At 35.8% G+C, this 14,159-nt stretch overlaps 1 protein-coding gene across 7 annotated transcripts in view; it reads right to left on the minus strand.

Annotated features, from left to right (window-relative positions):
• CUL2 (cullin 2) overlaps positions 1 to 14,159 on the minus strand; it is a 156,937-nt gene that overhangs the window by 83,408 nt on the left and 59,370 nt on the right. Inside the window, exon 2 of one of the 7 annotated variants that reach the window (XM_047866152.1) lies at positions 929 to 995. The exons of the other annotated variants lie outside the window; for them this stretch is intronic. The gene's annotated coding sequence lies outside the window, so the exon portion shown is untranslated. The remainder of the gene's footprint in view (positions 1 to 928; positions 996 to 14,159) is intronic. 7 annotated transcript variants of the gene reach the window in all.

Raw genomic sequence — 14,159 nt, forward strand, 5'->3', positions numbered from 1 at the left:
ATGTCCCACTGAGTATCCACAAAGTTCAAGTGTCACATTACCACTTTAGCTTTCTTCTGAGTTCCACTCATGCAATGTTAGGATTTGCAACACTTAGGCAGTACATAGGTACCATGCCTAAGGCCCAGGAGTATTATGAGCCCTAAAAACAAATCACAGGCTCCAAATAAAAAAACAAAAAATACAAAAAAAATTCATGTGTCATTTTATTTCCAAATAACATCATCAGTATTAATTATAGTATCTGTAAACTTTTCATTGCATTTGAAAACAACTTATAGACTAGATTTTCTCAGAGAACCACTTCTTAATATGTATTATCAATAGTAAATTTGGGGCGCCTGGGTGGCTCAGTTGGTTAAGCGGCCAACTTCAGCTCAGGTCATGATCTCGCGATCCGTGAGTTCGAGCCCCGCGTCAGGCTCTGTGCTGACAGCTCAGAGCCTGGAGCCTGTTTCAGATTCTGTGTCTCCCTCTCTCTAACCCTCCCCCGTTCATTCTCTGTCTCTCTCTGTCTCAAAAATAAATAAATGTTAAAAAAAATTAAAAAAATAATATATTAAATAATTCAAAAATTATTTACATAATTATAGTTATATGATCCAGAAATTCCACTCCTACATATATACCCAAAAGAAAACATGGCCACACAAAAACCTGTACACATATGTTCACAGCAACATTATTCATAAAGGCAGAAATTCATAATTATTCATAACTCAAATATCTATCAATACTTAAACGGATAAAATACATTATATACATAAAATGGATCATTCTTCCTCAATACAAGAAAAAGAAGTATTGATAGATGTTACAAAATGGATTAACCTCAAAACCATTATACTAAGAGAATGAAGTTGGTCATAAAGGCAGTCTTCAGAATGCCTTCTATGCTATATATGTTATATATTCAAGCATTACTAACCTTCAACCTGCAAGTCAGCAAATCCAGATTGTAGGAAACTACTGGATAATCAGATTTCTTCAATAAACTATGCACACAGGTAAGAGAGAAGAGAAAAAGAGAGAGGGAGAGATATATGGAGGGGGAATTTAACTAAGACTAAAAAGCACATTAATCAATCACAGTATGAATGACTTTGTTTGGGTGCAGATTTGAGGTCTTTTACATTAAATTATGATACCCCTGGAAACTTAGACAATGAGGGGATATCTGATGACCTTAAAAAATTAATCTTTATAGTCTTTATAATGATAATTTTTTTAATGAAAGTCCTTATCTATTAGGGTCATATTCCAAAATATGTATGAATGTAATGAAATTCTGAGATATGCTTCAAAATTAATAGCTTGCTTATGAATTAATAATTGTTGAGAATGAGTGACAAGTACCTGAGGGTTTATTTTACTATTTTTTTGGTATATATTTGCAATTTTCCAAAGGAAAAAGGTAAAAATCCTCCTCCTCAACAGCATTAATAGTTTCATAAACATGGGGTAGGGGAGCACATAAAAGAAATAAGAATACTTAAAAAAGAAAAAAAAGATATTAATCTAAGTGGTCCAACATGCAATCAGTATGTATCTAAGAAAATCAGAATGAGAGGCAATCATCAGAGAAAAAAATATCCTAGAATGAAGAACATGAGTTTTCCATCTAAAAAAGATCAACACAATACCCAGAATATTTAGTTTTAAAAATAAACAAGAGGCACCTCTCTTTGACATATTAAAAGACTGGGGATGAAGAAAAGATTCCAAAAGTTTTCAGAAAAGAAGAACAGGTTACAACAAACCCTAAGTTGGAAAGTCTTTAGATTTATTGATAGCAACGCTGGAAGCTGGAAAGTAATATAAAGCAATGTTTTCAAAATTCTCAGGGAAAATAAACTAACCACCTAGGATTCTCTATCAAGAGTGATATCAATTTACTTCCCATCCAGTCTCTTTTTGTAGGAAAATAAAAAATATATTCTATCAGGAGGAAATGAAACAAACAAAAAAAAAGACTTGGGATCCCAGAAAGAGAGGGATCTAACAAAGGAGAAAGGAACAGGAATTTTTCAGAATAGCACCTATGCAGATTTTAAAAACAATCTGCCCAGGGGCACCTAGGTGACTCAGTTGGTTAAGCCTCCCACTTTGGCTCAGGTCATGGTTCATGAATTCGAGCCCCATGTCAGGCTCTGTGCTGACAGCTCAGAGCCTGGAGCCTGCTTCGGATTCTGTGTCTCCCTCTCTCTTTCCCTCTCTCTCAAAAATAAATGAACATTAAAAAAAATTTTTTTAATAAAAAAATAAAAACAATCTGTCCAGATAGACACAGAAGAATAAAGGGCTCCAGGAGTGTTATCCCCAAGAAAAGGAGAAGCAGGAACTAATAGACTATCTCAGGTGTCAAACAAACTTTTCTTGTAAAAAAAGTAGAAAGTAAATATTGTAGACTTTGAGAACCATTCAGTCTCTGTTACAACTACTCAATTCTGCCACTGCAGCACAAAAGCAGCCACAGAAAACAAGTAAATGAATGAGCATGTTTGTACGCCAATAAAACTTTACTTATGAAAAACAGGGAGAGGGAAAGATTTGGCTCCTGGGCCATATTTAGCCTGGGCCCTTCCCTCCACACCCTCACTCTCATTGGGTGCTATGTTTGGACACAGAAAGAAGCTGGCAGCTCTGGTGGAGAATTTGGGGGCAATTTAGGTGCATTACATTAAAACGTAAACAAAGGATTAAGTAAAGACTTCCTAGTTAGGACACAAAAAGCCTGAATCATATCAACGATGTAGTGTTGTAGGACACAAAATCAGTGTATAAAAATCTGTTGCATTGGGGCACCTGGTGGCTCAGTCAGTTGAGCAGTCAACTCTTGATTTCAGCTCGAGTCTTGATACCAGGGTCGTGGGATTGAGCCCCACACTGGGCTCTGCACTGAGCGTGGAGCCTGATTAAGATTCTCTCTCTCCCTCTGTCCCTCTCTCCCCAGCTCATGTGCCCTCTTTAAAATTAAAAAAAAAAAAAAAAGTTTTATTTCTATACACTAATAACTATCAGAAATAGAAATGAAGAAAACAATCCCATTTACAATTGCACCAAAAAAAAAAAAAATATTTCGGAGTAAATTTAATCAGAGGTGGAAGACCTGTACACTAAAAACCATAAGACACTGAAGGAAAAACTAAAGAAAACAAATGAAAAGGTATTCCATGCTAAAGACACTCCATGTTAAAATGTCCATACTATCTAATGCAATCTACCAAGTCGATGCAATCCCTATCAAAATTCCAATGGCATTTTTTTCCCACAGAAATAGAAAAAACAATGCTAAGATATTATGGAACAAAACAATAACACAAACTCACATATACAGAGAACAGACTGGTGGCTGCCAAACATGGGGAGTGAAGGGTGAGCAAAATGGGGAAGGTGGTCAAAAGGTATAAACTTCCAGTATTAAAATAAACAAGTCCTGGGGATATGATGTAGAACATGAAGACCACAGTTAATAATACCATGTTACATATCTGAAAGTTGTTAAGAGAGTAAATCTTAAAAGTTTTCATCACAACAAAAAAATGTTTTATAACTATGTATGATAACTGATGTTAACTAGACATACTGTGGTGATCATCTGGCAATATATACAAATATTGAATCATTATGTTGTAAACCTGAAACTAATATGTTATACGGCAATTATACCTCAACAGAAAAAAAAAATGAATGAAAAGAAAACGAAAAGCTGCAGCCTGGGAGAAAATATTTTAAGACATACCTGGCATAGGACAGATACACACACACATACACACACACACACACACACACACGCACGACTAGTATACAGAACTCTCAAAGAAGTCTATGTAAAGAACTCTCAAACTCAATTAATAAGAACACATACAATCTAATTAACAAATAGCGAAAAGACCCAAAGAGTTCAGAAATACTGATGGCAAATGAGAACATAAAAGAAATTCAACATCATTAGTCATTAGAAAACTGCATATTAAAACCTTAACAAGATACCACTATACACCTATTGGAATGGGTCAAAAAACCTGACAGAATCAAATGCTGATGAGGATGTGGAGCAACAGAAACTCTCATTTGTGCAAGTGGAAATTTAACATGAAATAACCACTAGGCAGTATCTTTTCATTTGACCTAGTAATCCCATTCCTGAGTATTAGAAATAAAGGTAGACATTTATAAAAAAGCCCAAACACAAATTTTTAGAGCACTTTAATTCATAACTGCCCCAAACTGGAACAACCCAAACGTCCATCAACTGGTGAAAGAAAAAACAAAATGTGGTGCATCCACACTGTGGTATACTATTCAGCAAAAAATGGAACAAATTACTGATATATGGATGAGAACAGATGATTGATTCTCAAAAGCATTAGCTAAGCCAAAGAAGAGATTCATTAGACTACCTATTGTAGGATTCACTTTACATGACATTCTGGGAAAGGCAAAAATAGACATACATCAGATCACTGATGTCAAAGGCTCAGTAAAGACTACAAAAGAGCAATAGGAAACTTTTGGGGTGATATTAACTATGATGGTAGTTACATGACCATATAAAATTATCAAAATTCAAAGAATTTTTTAGGGTAAATTTTTCTAGGTGTAAATTACACTTCCATAAACTTGACCCCTCAAACTCAAGATGTCCATTCTTCTGCAATATTCCACATCTCAGTAAATGACATCCTCATTCACTGAATTCATCAAGCCAGAAATTTTATTAGTCATTCTTGATTTCTCTCTTACTGTTCTTTACAAATCAATCCAATCAATAAGTTATTCCAACTCTATCTTCTAACCACTCTTGAATTCATCCGCTTCTTCCCATTCCCACTGGTTAACACCTTAATCCAAACCACCACCTCTTACCTGGCTACTGCCATAGTTTCCTAAGTGACCTGCCTATATCCTTTTTTGATGCCTTGGTACATGTCACATATCATGGCCAATGTAAGCTTTCTAAAATGCAAATCTTGGGGCACCTGGGTGGCTCAGTCGGTTGAGCGTCCGACTTCGGCTCAGGTCATGATCTCGCGGTCTGTGAGTTCGAGCCCTGCATCAGGCTCTGTGCTGACAGCTCAGAGCCTGGAGCCTGTTTCGGATTCTGTGTCTCCCTCTCTCTCTGACCCTCCCCCATTCATGCTCTGTCTCTCTCTGTCTCAAATATAAATAAACGTTAAAAAAAAATTTTTTTTTAATTAAAAAAATAAATAAAATGCAAATCTTATCATTTCATACCCTCTGCTTAAAATTCTTCAAAGACTCTAACTTAAAATCTTTAGTATGTATCAAATATTTTACTGTTTAACAAAAAATAAAACTCTGTGCTGTCTTAATTTGATACTCTGACATCCTTCCCAGAAAATTTGGTAAATATTTTACTAATATTCTGAAAACAAAAATTTTTTAATCAGTTACCAGTTCTAAGAGAATAGCTAGGCAACCTAAGATAAAGAGAATAAAGAAATAATCAGGAAAATCACATAGATAGGCTATCTAGATTTCTGACAGAACTGTTCTAAAATCTCAAATTTTAAGTTTTTCTCCTTACTACACATACCTCACTCCTCAGAACACTAAAAGGTGACCTGTCACTAGCCTTTCCTTTCTCCTGAGAATCTTAACTTTCCAGTAAGTTTTAGGTTTCTGAGGCTGAAAGAGAGCTCCAAAAGAACATGTTACTGCCCAAACTATGATGTGGTAACATAGCCTGACAAAATTCCTATCCCTAAAAATGTTTTAAAAACAAATTTACTAATAATAACAGAAATTTAAAAAAAGATATAACTTTGCCAAGATCAGATGGATTTTAATTTGAATCAATATTGTTCTTCACTTAGACATTTTTCGTATAAAGAACTAATTTGGATAATTACATTTCAGCAGGTAAAGCAGTTAACAGAATCTCAAAACATTGAATTTTAAGTATAGAACTGAGGTTGGTACATAACTGGGTAAGTATTTTATTTGAAGTATAAACTATTTTAGTAAAATGTATAACCATGTTTAACATCTTGATGAAGGTGACTGTAGCTTAACTATTGATAAATGCTTTAGTGTGCCACATTTCAGCTGACTTCCAAAAGTAGGATTCATCAATAATGTAAATAGCTAAACACTTAATATTATGGTTCTCTTTTTAGTAAAAAACAAAACTACCAAATGATGACTTTTTATTTCAGTATTGAAATACAGGCAAAAATTTGACTATTCCAAAAATTACCAATAAGATATAATACTGGGGCCTAAATTAATTTCAGTTAAGTCAATATACCATATAATTTTTTTTTGGTAAGCTTTACGCTCAGTGTAGAACCCAATGTGGGGCTTGAACTCACAACGTATCAACACATGAGCTCAGATCAAGAGTCAGATTCTTAACCAACTGAGGCACCCAGACGTTCCCATAATTTGTTTTTAAGTTTTTAATGTTTATTTTTGAGAGAGAGACAGAGAGAGACAGAGCAAGAATGGGGGAGGGGCAGAGAGATGGAGACACAGAACCCAAAGCAGGTTACAGGCTCTGAACTCTCAGCACAGAGCCCAATGAGGGGCACGAACCCACTAACAGTGAGATCATGACCTGAGCTGAAGTCAAAAGCTTAACAGACTGAGACACCCTCGCGTCCCCATAATTAGTTTTTTAAATGACATTTAGCGGGCTTACAGCAGGTTATATTTGAATTAATATAATTAGAATAGAACTAATTATAATTAATATAAATTGAAAGAAAATACTTTAAAGCCTAATACAGAGCATTATTAACTTTGGAATATTTTCCATTTCCATAAGAAATGCTACCTCTACTACACACTGACTAAAAACACTACTGTTGTTTCATTTAAAAATAAGCTCCAAGATTCATCTAAACAATTTCTTCTTACTCTATTCAAATGAGAGAGCCATTAGATAGAGTGAAGAGATATCTTTATTGTTTGGAGACATGCCGTACAATGCTTTTTGTTGCAGTAAGATTTGATCCACAGAGCTCTAAGTACTCTACAACAGTCATTTCTGTATGTTCAAAAAAAAAAAAAAAAAAAGGAGGAGGAAGTGGGGGAAAAATAATAAAGAGAAATACAGTAGTCTCTCATCAATCTTTGTTGGCAAAATGTAGATTGCAGGAAGAAAAAGGGATATATTTATGCTATAATAAATAAGTTATAGAAGGCAAGTGCTTCCAAAGTAAATCCACCTGACCAGAATTAAAGACCCTTCTTTCCTCAATGAACTTGAAATTCTCCCGCAAGTCAGTATAGACTGTACTTTTTTTCAAGTTTTCACATCGCTCTTATCAGCATGAAGTTTAATGTCCTTTTTACTTGCTTTCTCACTTTTTTCTTTTCTTAATAATTTAGGCAAGGACTTTAAGACATCAACCAGCCTTAAAAGAAAAAACAAAAACATTCTCATATACCTATCTCAAATGAGTTACAGAATGTGAATCTAACTCCCTCATGGATAGGCAAGCTCAAACTGGCATGCATACTAGACAAAGCCATTACCAGCCAGCCTTTTCACAAATAATTGCAACATCCAGAGCACAATTTTTCCTAGGCCTGATCTCCTACCCAAACATTGAAAAGGATTACCCTAATCACCCTGTCTTTACACTACCCAAAGACTTGCAGTATTTGTTATCCTATTCTTTTGAAAGATAAATCATATCTATTTTAAAATATTGGACTTAAGTTTTTTTCACAAATACAAGGATTAATAGTAATTTGCTTTAGCCGAGTTTTTTGTTTGTTATGGGTTACATGACTTTTATGGAGGAGGGGAATCACATTCTGAACAGTTGCTACTGGTTTATTATTGGCTGTACTAAAATTCAGAGTCCTTGCTTCACCTTCCAATTCTTACCAACTTCATTTATCACTATTTCTCAACTGGTCCTTTTTTCCAGACAAATTAATGTACTTGCAAGCTCCTGTATATTAATTCCCACTTAAGTTCTGGCACAGCTATAGAAGACACAGACATGGGAGAATAAGAAAAAAGTGATACAGGGGCGCTTGGGTGTCTCAGTTGAGCATCCACCTCTTAATTTAGGCTTAGGTCATGATCTCACAGTTCATGAGATGGGCTATAAGCGCAGAGTCTGCTTGGGAGTCTCTCTCTCTCTCCTCTCTCTCTCCTCTCTCTCTGCCCCTCCCCCCTCGAAAATAAATAAACTTAAAACAAAAAAAGAAAGAAAAGGTGATACAGCTATGGCAGATACACATCAGCTTTGCTGACCACCACCTCCTGTTTAAAATCCCCAACACAGCTTGAACAACACAACCTCTTACCATCCCATTCTTTCACTTAAGTGTCCCTTAAGGTAAAAGAATAAAGACAATCCAACATAGCAAGTTGTAAAAATAAATGACACCATAATGACACCAATTTTCCCATAGGGGGACACTAAGCAGGATGTACTTTGCCCATTCTTCACCACCATCGTAACACCTAACTACAGGGTTGTTAATAACAATAATAATAGCAAACCTTTATTGACTGCATATGTTCCAGAAACGATGCTGTATACATTTTATACATTATCTAATTCCTCAGAATAACCCAAAATGGCTATTATTAGAAACTACAGTTGGCTCAGAGCAAGTGGATGGATGATAGTTAAGCCTTCTACAAGAAGGCAAGTAGCACCTAAAAAGTCAAATGCCTCAGTGGTGGAGGAAGTTTCTGCTAGATGTCAAAACATAAGAGGGGCTCCTGGGTGGCTCAGTTGGTACAGCATATGACTCTTGATCTCAGGGTTGACTCTTGTGGGTTGAGCCCCACACTGAGAGTAGAGTTTACTTTAAAAAACAAACAAAACATGAGAAAGAAAGAAGGAAAGGAAGGAAGGAAAATACTAGACTCAAAAATGAAAGGGTGTGGGGGTGCCTGGGTGGCTCAGTCAGTTAAGCAGCCGAGTTTTGATTTTGGCTCAGGTCATGATCTCATGGTTCGTGAGATCGAGTCCCATGTCAGAGCCTGCTTGAGACTTTGTCACTGTTTCTCTCCCTCTCTCGGAAAAATAAACAAACATCTAAAAAAAAAAAAAAAAAATTAAAGGGTGTCAATCAAGAAACTATTCTGTCAATGGCAATGTGATCCTAGACTAGTTACTATTTCATTTTTTCCATCCGCACAACATAAAAACAGTATAGGGGCACTTGGGTGGCTGAGTCAATTAAGCATCTGACTTTGGCTCAGGTCATGCTCTTGCGGTTCATGAGTCCGAGACCCGCATCAGGCTCTGTGCTGACAGCTCAGAGCCTGAAGCCTGCTTCGGATTCTGCATCTCCCTGGCTGTCTGCCTCTCCCCCACTCATATTCTCTCTCTTTCTCTCTCTCTCTCTCTCAAAAATAAACAAACATTAAAAAACTTTTTAAATAACATAAAAACAGTATAACGAGGCAATATTTATAAATACATTTCAAGTTTGCTGGACAATGCTAAGTTCAGGTAGTATTATTTTTTACTCTTTTCTGTAATTTAAATTTTCCATCCATGCTTTTGAATCTAATGAAGACCAAAACTGTATCACTGCTGAGATCTTTATGTCTTTACTCTTTCTCATACTTTATTCCCAAACTATCAATTAAAGACTTTCTTTCATTCTACTTTTCTCATAAGCAGTTCATTTTAATGTTTACAGGTTTCAGATAGGAAAAAATACAATTCCTTTCATCATAATGCCAATTTCCATAATCCTCAATTATCTTCTTCATAACTGCTTTTTTTAGCCCTCTAAAATTTAACTTCCAAGCTCTAGTCAAAGTTTGGAGATCTCTAAGTGCCAACATAAAGCCATCTACAGAAAATCCGTACAAAATACCCTGTCCTTACTTACATTATATGCAAAACTTAACTCAAGATGGAAGAAAAACAGGGGCGCCTGGGTGGCTCAGTCAGTTAAGCATCTGACTTCAGCTGAGGTCATGGTCTCCCGGTCCGTGAGTTCAAGCCCTGTGTCAGGCTCTGTGCTGACAGCTCAGAGCCTGGAACCTGCTTCAGATTCTGTGTCTCCCTCTCTCTCTGCCCTTCCCCCATTCATGCTCTGTCTCTCTCTCTCTCCCTCAAAAATAATTAAAAGCATTAAAAAAATTTTTTTTAAAGATGAAAGACATATACTTAAAAGATGAATATAAAATATATAAAATATAATAGATATAATATATAATAAATATAATAAATATAAATTAATATTTAATATTTAAAATATAAAATAAAATATAAAAATATAAAAACAAAAAACTCAGGAGTAGGGGTGTCTGGGTGGCTCAGTCAGTTAAGCATCCAACTTTGGCTCAGGTCATGATCTCATGGTCCGTGGGTTCAAGCCCCACATCGGGCTCTGTGCTGACAGCTCAGAGCCTGGAGCCTGCTTCGGATTCTGTGTCTCCCTCTCTCTCTGCCCCTACCCCACTCATGCTCTGTCTCTCTCTCTCTCAAAAATAAAAAAACATTTAAAAATTTTATTTTTAAAAAATCCATACTTAACAAAAACAAAAACTCAGGAGTGCCTGGGTGGCTCAGTCAGTTAAGCGTCAGATTCCTGATTTGGGCTCAGGTCATGACCTCACGGTCACATACAAGCCTTGTGTCAGACACCAAGCATGGAGCCTGCCTAAGATTCTCTCTCCTTCTGCCTCTCTCTTGCTCACTACCTCTCTCAAAAAACAAAAACACACAAAAAAACAAAAACTCATAGAAGAACACACAGGGGAAAAGCTTTGTGACACTGGATTTAGCAATGATTTCTCGTATATGATGCCAAAAACACAAACAAAAGAAAACATAAACTGGTCTTCATCAAAATTTAACTTTATGCACCAGAGGACACTATCAAGAGAGTGAAAAGAATCCACAAAATGAGAAAAAATATCTACATCTTATATGTCTGATAAGAGATTAACATCCAGAGTATATAAAAGAACACCTTAACAACAACAAATTTTTAAATGGGCACAGAACCTGGATGTTTCTCCAAACATACACAAATGCCCAACAAGCACATGAAAAGATGTTCAACATCACAAGTCACTAGGGAAATGTAAATCCAAAGTACAGTAAGATACCACTTCACATGATGTCTATTATCACAAGAAAACAAGCCAAAAATGAAAAATAACTAATGTTGGAAAGGATGTGGAGAAATTGGAATCCTTGTGCAATACTGGTAGGAATGTAAAATGGTGCAGCCACCATGGAAAACATTTAAACAGCTCCTCAAAAACCTAAATACAGAATTACCATACAAGAGCATCAACTGCTCTTCCAGGTACACATCCAAAGGAACTGAATAGTAGGCAATGGAAAAGATACTCGTGTTATAACATTTACTGCAGCATTATTCGCAATAGCCAAATGGTGGACAGAACTCAAGTGCCCATTAACAGAAGAATAGATAAGTAATTGCAATACACATGAAAGAAGTATTATTCATTCATTAAAAAGGAGTAAATTCTGATACATGTTACAACATGGATGAACCCCAAACAGTATGTCAAGTCAGATAAGCCAGATGCAAAAGAATAAATACTGTATGATCCTCCTCTCATAAGGTACCAAAAGAGGCACATTCATAAGACAAAAAGTAGACTAGAGGTTACCAGGTGCTGGCAGGGGAGGGAATGGGAAGCTATTGCTCAATGGTTGCAGTTTCTATTTGGGATAATGAAAAAGTTTTGGAAATACATAGTGGTGATGGTTGTGAAGACATTGTGAGTAAAATTATTGTTAGCGAACTAACTACACACTAAAAATGGTTAAAATGGGAAATTTTGGTACGTGTGTTTTACCACAATAAAAAAAATACAAAAGCAGGTACTGTCCTTTTCATTTATTTGTTTTGAGAGCCAGAGGGAAAGAGCATGCTGTGAGCAAGGGATGGGTGGAGAGAGGGAGAGAGAGAATCCCAAGCAGGTCCTGTGCTATCAGTGTACAGCATGACGTGGGGCTCGATCCCACAAACCACGATCATGACCTGAGCCAAAATCAAGAGTTGGACATTAACCAACTGACCCACCCAGGTGCCCCCCTAAAAAAGATGCTGTCCTTATAAATGCTTAAAATCCAGATAATATGGACAACAAAGTTCTGATGCAAAAGAAAGTATCTGAATCTCAGTGCAAAGTGATCTCCAAAAAATTTTAAATGTAATCAAGACAATATTTAGAAGTTCTAATACTTGGAATACTTCTAATATTTAGAAGACAAAGTGTCATTATTTTTGGTTCATATAGACTTCTACCAAATAAAAGAAATACTCTGACAGATAGTTTAACATGTTTCTTCAGGCTCAGGACTATTTGTGGATCTTTTTCTTGTCACATTCATTATTTTGGTAACTTCATACTACTTATGTGATTATTAGGACTGTAAGAAAAGTATGCTCTATTTCTCAATGTCAGAAAATAGTTATAAAAAAGGGGGATGGCTAACATAAACTCTACAGTGTCTACCTGGAATCAGTTATCAGTATGAACTCATGGTTTTTAATACAACATACATGCACACATACAAATAAAAAGGTACAGAAATAAACATGGATGTTTGTGCACACATGGATTAATGTGTATACATAAATATATTTCTAGCTCTGCTGGGAGGGCCTAGGAGCAATGACACCTCAGCAGTAATAAGCACACATAGCATCCAGATCTTGGTTTCTAAGTATCATTCTCCAGTAGAAGGAACCAGAGCTCCTTGGAGAAGTGATTGATTCTAGGGCTGCAGCAGAGAAATATAAGATGAACCTGGAAAATTTTTGGTGCCAGAAAAGTAGTGCTTCCTTAAAAAAAAGACAATGGAAGTATGTCAAAAAGACAAAGAGCCAACCTGAAGGCCACAGCTGGAACAATCTGAGCAACAAACTAATGACAGCATTAGATTATAAACCACAGAATAAAATAAGTATCTATGACTTAGTACAGATATAAACAAATTACTAAATAAAGAGAAGGGGCAGTTCTTCTTTACAGAAGAATTCCAATTAATAAATGTAGAAGGGGGACACATAGGTGGCTCAGTTGGTTGAGCATCTAACTCTTCTGATTTCGGTTCAGGTCATGATCCCAGGGTCATAGGATTGAGCCCCATGTCGGGCTCCATGCTGAGCATGGAACCTGTTTAAGGTTCTCTCTCTGTGTCCCTCTACCCCTCTCCCTACTTGGGCACTCTCTCCCACTCTCTAAAATTAAAAAAAAAAAAAAAAAAGGAGGGGGGATCAAGCTGGAAACAAAAATTTAAAAATAAATGTAGAAGGGAAAACAAAATTTTAAAATAAATTTTAAATTTTTGAAAACAAAAATTTAAAAATAAATACAGAAGGCAAACAAAGAAATATAGAAGGAAATGAGAAATATAAAATCACCATCAGGCAAACACCACTATGATAATTGCTTCAGGAAAGATCTACCAAGAATACTGAAATCACTGAGCAAAAGTTTGAGAAGAACGGGGATATCTGCACATTTTCAAAGAATCTCCCAAAGATATCTTATAATTACAAAAGGAAAAATAGTGACTCTACAAGGAGAGAAATATGACAGACACGACTTCAACCATATAAGAATTAACATCATCTCAAATAGGATATACTGACATCCTGTACTCTGTGATGTGCAGGACTCAACATTACTTCTATAGTATCTTTGCCAAACACGCATAACTTCAATAAATCAAGGAAATATCAGACAAACGCAAACTGAGAGACAATTCTACAAGATAAATGGCCACACTCATCACAAGTGTGAAAAGTCATGAAAGTTGAGAAAAGATCATATCATATGAGACTAGGGAAACACAACAACTAAATGCAATGTATGATTCTGAATTGAATTATGAAACAGAAAAAGGATACTATTGGAAAAACTAGTGAAATTCAAACAGGGTCTGTAGTTAGTAGTATTGTACCAATGTTGATTTCCTGGCTTTAATCACTGTGCTCTAGTTGCATAAGTTATTAACATTAGGGAAAGCTGGATAAAGGGCACCTGGGCGAAGGGTATATGTTTCAAAATTTAACAAAAAAAAATTTTTAAGTATTCTATGCATGTTCTCCTTCAACTGAATTAAAACAAAGTTGAGAAATTCAAGAAGTATTTACACAGCATAAATCCAACATTTCATTATTAGAAAAGCAACCTACATTGAAACAAGACT

Source organism: Prionailurus viverrinus, chromosome B4, assembly GCF_022837055.1.
Source record: "Prionailurus viverrinus isolate Anna chromosome B4, UM_Priviv_1.0, whole genome shotgun sequence".
NCBI lineage: Eukaryota > Metazoa > Chordata > Mammalia > Carnivora > Felidae > Prionailurus > Prionailurus viverrinus.